At 45.7% G+C, this 6,118-nt stretch overlaps 1 protein-coding gene across 3 annotated transcripts in view; it reads right to left on the bottom strand.

The window, feature by feature from the left end:
• The window catches only part of RNF123 (ring finger protein 123), a 90,170-nt gene extending 87,246 nt beyond the window's left edge, over window positions 1-2,924 (bottom strand). For 2 of the 3 annotated variants that reach the window (XM_033140544.1, XM_033140542.1), the window contains exon 1: window positions 2,802-2,924. The gene's annotated coding sequence lies outside the window, so the exon portion shown is untranslated. Of the gene's footprint in view, window positions 1-2,379; window positions 2,486-2,801 lie in introns of those variants that run through there. The other variant, XM_033140543.1, reaches the window with a different exon arrangement.
• Window positions 2,925-6,118: the final 3,194 nt, after the last annotated feature.

Genomic DNA, 6,118 nt, shown 5'->3' on the forward strand with positions numbered 1-6,118 from the left:
AGCAAATACAGCTGACAGGCTAGACGGCAGACAAGGAGAGTATAGTAAGACTGGCAGAATTGTTTTCATTTACACTATGAAGCAGTTTAGTTTTACAGTGGACCAATTTTATTAGAATTTGTTTAATGTAGTGAGGAATTATCTCTACAAATCCAAAAGCTGTAAGCGCACCTGCATTATGAATGAGTTTTTAAACAATACAAGAACTTCACAAATAAAATGGCAAACAATACTAGGTGACCTTCCCATGCACCTGTATTTGTTTGTTACCTCAAAGTAAAAACAAACCAACTTCCGTGTATCTCATCTGCCTGGTCACCTGAAGATAACCTTAGGCAACCAAAACAAACAAACAAACAAAAAATCCTTCCAGTAGCACCTTAGAGACCAACTACCGTAAGTTTGTTATTGGTATGAGCTTTCGTGTGCATGCACACTTCTTAGGCAACCAAATAAGTGGTTATTTTCAAGGCTACATTATGGGGTTTTGCAATAATCTTTGATCATAGAGACCTGACACTGAAAGTATACACAGATATTTCTTCCACTAGAAATAACAGAAAATGGTAGACATCTTTATGAAGAATACATCTATGAAAGCAGAGATGGTCCTAGTTGCCAAGGACCTTCCCAGCACAATCCTACCCAGGCTTATTCAGAAGGAAATCTCAGTTCTGCCCACCGTATCTTTAAAAGCATATGGTGGAGCTGGAAAAGGTACAGAAAAATGCAACCAAAGAAATCAGTGAGTTGGAGCAACTCCCCTACAAGGAAATATTGCAATCAAGAGGAAGCATGACAGAGGTATATAAAATTATGCAAGCTGTAGAGAAAGGAGTTAAGTTTCACCCATCTTTCACAACACCATAACCTGGGGTCATCTAATGAAGGTGAATAGTGGGTGATTAAAGACATACAAAAGGAAGCACTTTTTCACTCAGCACATGGAATGTACTGCCACAAGATGTGGTGACTACCACCAATTTAAATGGCTTGAAAGGGAAGCACACAAATCCTTGGAGGATAAGGCCATCAGTGGCCATGTTACCTCCAAGATCAAGAAGCAGCATGCTTCTGAATACCAGCTGTTTGGTGAACTACAGCAAAAAGGGGCAATTACTCTCATGTTCTGTTTGTTGACTTATCTGAGCAGCTGGTTGGCTGCTGTGGAAAACAAGATGCAGTGCCAGATAGGCCTTTAGTCTGATCAAGCACACCTTTTCTTATGTACACTAAGTTCAGATGGTCTTACTCCCAAAAAAGCATGAATAGGACTGCAGCCTGAGCCCTTCATGAGTTATATAAAACTGTCATTTGAAGGGTACAATCTGAATAAACAGACACTATTACTTTATATTAATTTTAATCATACAATTATCTTGACTGCTAGAATACTTTGACTATCAGATTAACCGTGTGACAATATGACAACCATTTATTTGCAAAAGGAATATACCGTAAATGGGGCAAAGGAAACTATGCAGATGTCAGCTTTGGTTCTAAGCAACAAATGTAGCTGAAAATCCATATGCCAATCCACCCCATATTACATTTAGAGTTTAGCACAAGGATCTGAAACAGTGCTACAGTTTCTCTGCAGAATACCATGCTGCAATAGCTCTGGTCTTCAAGAGTTGTGAAAGCCTTGGAGCTATTTCTACACTGCATGGTAATTACTACTTCTGGTTTTCCACTGGTGGAGGTAGTTTTTAAATCACCGTGCACTGCAACATCTGGATCACTGTCTGGCACCGCTGCAGCAGCTTCTACTGTTGCATACTCAAATGTTTATTGAGAAAAGTATTTATTTGACTAACAATCCGATCCCATGCACACTTACTTGTGAGGAAAGTCCAGTGAACTAAAGAGTGCTTACTTCAGAGTAAACCTAGCATAGGGTAAGGCAGCAAAGATGCAAACCCTGAGCCTAGCACAATCAGGCTGCAGTCCCATAACACTCACCTGTGTACACCTCATTTAAATCAATGTGATTTATTTCCGGGTAGGTGTATATAGGCTGGCGCTACGGTGACCACAGACTGCGCTGTCTTCTCAGAAAGACTCCCAGCTTAAGCAGTGTGTGTATAGGATTACAGGCTAGAACTCAGTGGGGTTTACGTTTGAGGCGTTACGCTTAAGCTCCCACTGACAACCTCCTCCGCGTAACTGAGGTTCCCCATGACACATCCGAGGAAAGATTGGCTCCCTCCCTCCCTCCGCATTCCTTTGGCGGAAACTTGAAATCAAACTGCTTCCCCACAGCCACCAGGGCTCCTCCGAGGTGGTGTCAGTGCTGCGCAGAGGGACGGCAGGGAGGGAGACGCGCAAAGGCGGGAGAAAAGGGGCACGGAAGGTGCACGCGCGGCGGCTCAAAGGCACCTGGCGGCAGCCGCTCCCTGCCTGGGAAAGGCCTGCCGACGAACCCACGCCAAGGGCAGCGAGACCCGGCCAAGGACCGGCGCGGTGGCGGCGGCGGTCACTCTGCCGGGCTGACCGCCGAGAGCTTCCCCGCGTGGCTGGAGGCTGCGAGGAGCGCCTTCCCTGAGCCCCGGGCGGAGCCGACGAGGCAGCCTGGATGGAGCTCTTCTCGGGAAGGAGAGGAGCGGGGCAGTTCGGCGCCGCGGCACTCTGCCCAAGCGGCTGACCCGGGCCTAGTCGCGGCCGCCGAGCCAGGCCTCTTGCAGGCGCCCCTCCTCGGCTCTCGCGCCAACCCCGGCCAGGGGCTCTCCGACCCCCGGAGCCCCGGCGAGTCCCCTCCGCTCCTGCCTGCCTCTCTTTCCGCCGCCGCCGCTTTGACTCACCGCCGCCACCCCACGCCTGGCTCGCCCAGCCCCGGCAGCGGCTCCTCACAACATCCGCCCTGCTACGGAGCGTCGGCAGGGACACACAAAGCGGAGGGTTCAACCGCAGCAGGAGAATTGGGGCGGATCTCGCGCCGCCTGTGCCGGCGCCGCCCCCGAGAGCCGGCGGCGGCGGCACAGGCGGCAGCAGGCTGCTCTCCCCGCTCCCTGAGACTGTGGGACTGACTCTTGTTCAAATTCAGACATGCACCCTCCCCTTGTGTCCCCCTGGTTGTCTCTGCCTCCCGCGCTCTCCCTCGCTGCCACACTGCCGAGCCTCGCAGGGTTTCTGATCCGAGCACATACCCGCCGCTTCAGCTCCACCAGACTCCAACTGGGGTTTCCCGTTAATGACCAGTCCCCTCCCGCCCTTGGGTTTTACATGACAAAGTACGTTTTATATTCCGCATTTCTTCCGTAGGGTGCTTCCACATAGGGTCACCATACTGTAAACAGCTGGTTCACAAATTGCAAACGATGTATAAGGCAGTTCTTCTCGCTTAGAATTGTAGAGTTGGGGGGGCACAAGGATCATCTAGTCCAACCCCCTGCAATGCAGGAATAATTTACCGGACGTGGGGCTCGGACCCACGACCCTGAGATAAATTTTTACCAGTTTCCCTCCAGAAATCAAATGAGATGATGGGGGCATGAGGATAGGCAAGCACCAATCCTACAGTAAACATAGATCTGGAAGCACCCTTAAGTACATTTTATATCCCAGCTTTCTTCAGTCATTGTGCAAGAAAGTACTATGGATTCCCAGCATCCAGGCATTAGTCAGACCCAAACTTGTTGGTGGTTGCATCTTGTGCCCTCAAACCTGCTTCACTAAAAAGGCAGTTTTCAATTAATTTATTAGGAGGAGGACCTCAACTCAGTACAGTAGTATAGCATATGTTTTGCATACAGAAAGTCTGAAATTCAATCCCCAGGATCTTTATGTAAACTAGGAGAGACCAAATCCTGGAGAGCTGCTGTCCATCAGTGTGGATTTTTTAAATTTAAATTTTATTTTACAAATTTATTAACCTTATCACAGAAGCTATCAAAGCAGCATACAATAAGATAAAATAAGACTAACAAAAATAAACAATTTCTACAATTGTACATTTAACATCCCATAAAATGATTGTGTTACGCTTCAGGAACAGACATCAGTAGCCACCTAAACATCAAGATGCTAGGCATCTGTCTAATTTCAGCTGGTAATGGATTTCTGTTTATATACTAAATTAGGTAGATCAATGGTCTGACTCTGTATAAGGCAGCTTCCTATGTTCACTAGCCTGTCAGTCCCTGGCATATTGGTGATCCCTTTGGGGAGGGTCCAGAGCTCTAGTGACATTCCCACAGTCCCGTTCCTCCACCCCGTGCAGAATTACCACTTGAGGACGACACCAGCTAGCTACCATGTATATAAAGGAAGTCTTGAAACCTGTGGCATTAGTTCTGGTTAAATGTGGTTAGAATTCAGCTGCTTGAGAAATACATCTGCAAAGCCAATCATGGCTCATTCAATTTAGGGGATAGTCACCTAAGTTCTATGGTACCCAATGCCCTCCAGATGTTGTTGGACTACATCCTTGTCTCAGCTTGTGTTAGCAATGATCAAGGAGGGAATTGCAGTCTGGAGGGAATTGCAGGATAAATCCATGCATTACTGTGCAGAATGGTATCAAATAGACTAATGAGCTTCAGCAGAAGATGCCTTCCGAGTGCTTAACAGAGTGACTCCAGCTTTTGGCTCTGGAGCTTTAAAAATGTATGCCCCTTTGGCTTTCCTTCTGATTTTATTAAGACTCCCTCACCAGGTTGCTGTTGTACTCTGTACTGTATGGAAACACCCGATTGCAGAATGAGATATAATCTCAATAGGAATAAAATAAAAAAGGATCATGGCCTGTGAGCTATATTTTGGCACCTTTCCAAATCATTCCGTTAGTTCGTCTTAATTTTTCCTGAGAAGTTGGAAGTTGATTTATGTGTAGAAACACCCACACCAAGTTGTTATATTTCACTGGCCACATATATATATGTAATTAGTAAATAAAGGACTTTATTTCTGAACTGCAATTCACTTTAATGTTTCTTGCTTGCAGATGCCACCTGTCCTGCAATCCTGTCCAGATCTCTCTGCCACTGAGGAGTAAGTTTGCAACCTCCATCTTGGTCTTTCTCCACCATTTTGAGCCCTTCTAAAGCCTGCAGCACTCTCTTAGCAATGCTTTGGCCTTCTATATTTGTTGTCACAACCACCCTCACTCACTCAATTTTTGATGGCCCCTGGCCTATACACATGTGTATGAGTGGATTGTGTTTGTGTAAAACATCATACATTGTTTCCTACATGGTTTTTTTTTTGGGGGGGGCAACTTTTATTGATACATTAAAACTATGTATATTTTATACTCTATGTAAACTGAATGTTTTGACAAATAAGCAGTGTGTGTGTGTAATAATGATGTATGAGGTCCTAATCATCCTATTCATATAGTACAATTATTAGAGAATGCGATGTTTGTATAGACTAACTTACATATTTAAAAACACCCTAAAATTGTCCATGTCTAATTTACAACCTCAGGGGCCACAGGAGATCCATCACCAATCCTTATTTTGCTGAAATACACTGTTATACAGTAAGAAGATTGCAATTAATATTATCTCAGCCAAGGACAGGGTGAAATGAATTGATGGAACTCTGCTTTCTCTTTTTTTCTATTATAAAAAGGTAAAGGGACCCCTGACCATTAGGTCCAGTCGTGTCCGACTCTGGGGTTGCAGTGCTCATCTCGCGTTACTAGCCGAGGGAGCCGACGTACAGCTTCCAGGTTATGTGGCCAGCATGACAAAGCCGCTTCTGGCAAACCAGAGCAGCGCATGGAAATGCTGTTTACCTTCCTGCCGGAGCGGTACCTATTTATCTACTTGCACTTTGACGTGCTTTCGAACTGCGAGGTTGGCTGGGGCTGGGACCAAGCAACAGGAGCTCACCCTGTCGCGGGGATTCGAACCGCCGACCTTCTGATCAGCAAGTCCTAGGCTCTGTGGTTTAACCCACAGCGCCACCCACGTCCCTTTTTCTATTATGCTCTGTGCTAAATAAAAAAAAAGCTGTAGTATCTTAGATACTATGCTCTGCTCTTGTATCTAACATGGCATTCATGCAAATATCAGGCATACTGTCTCATTTACTAAAAATATTCATTTAATTTAAATAATGTTACAGAAACAAATTGTATTTTGAGGGGAGGTTCCAAAAGATCATTATAATA

The sequence above is a fragment of the Lacerta agilis genome, chromosome 2 (genome assembly GCF_009819535.1).
Source record: "Lacerta agilis isolate rLacAgi1 chromosome 2, rLacAgi1.pri, whole genome shotgun sequence".
Taxonomy (NCBI): Eukaryota; Metazoa; Chordata; class Lepidosauria; order Squamata; family Lacertidae; genus Lacerta; species Lacerta agilis.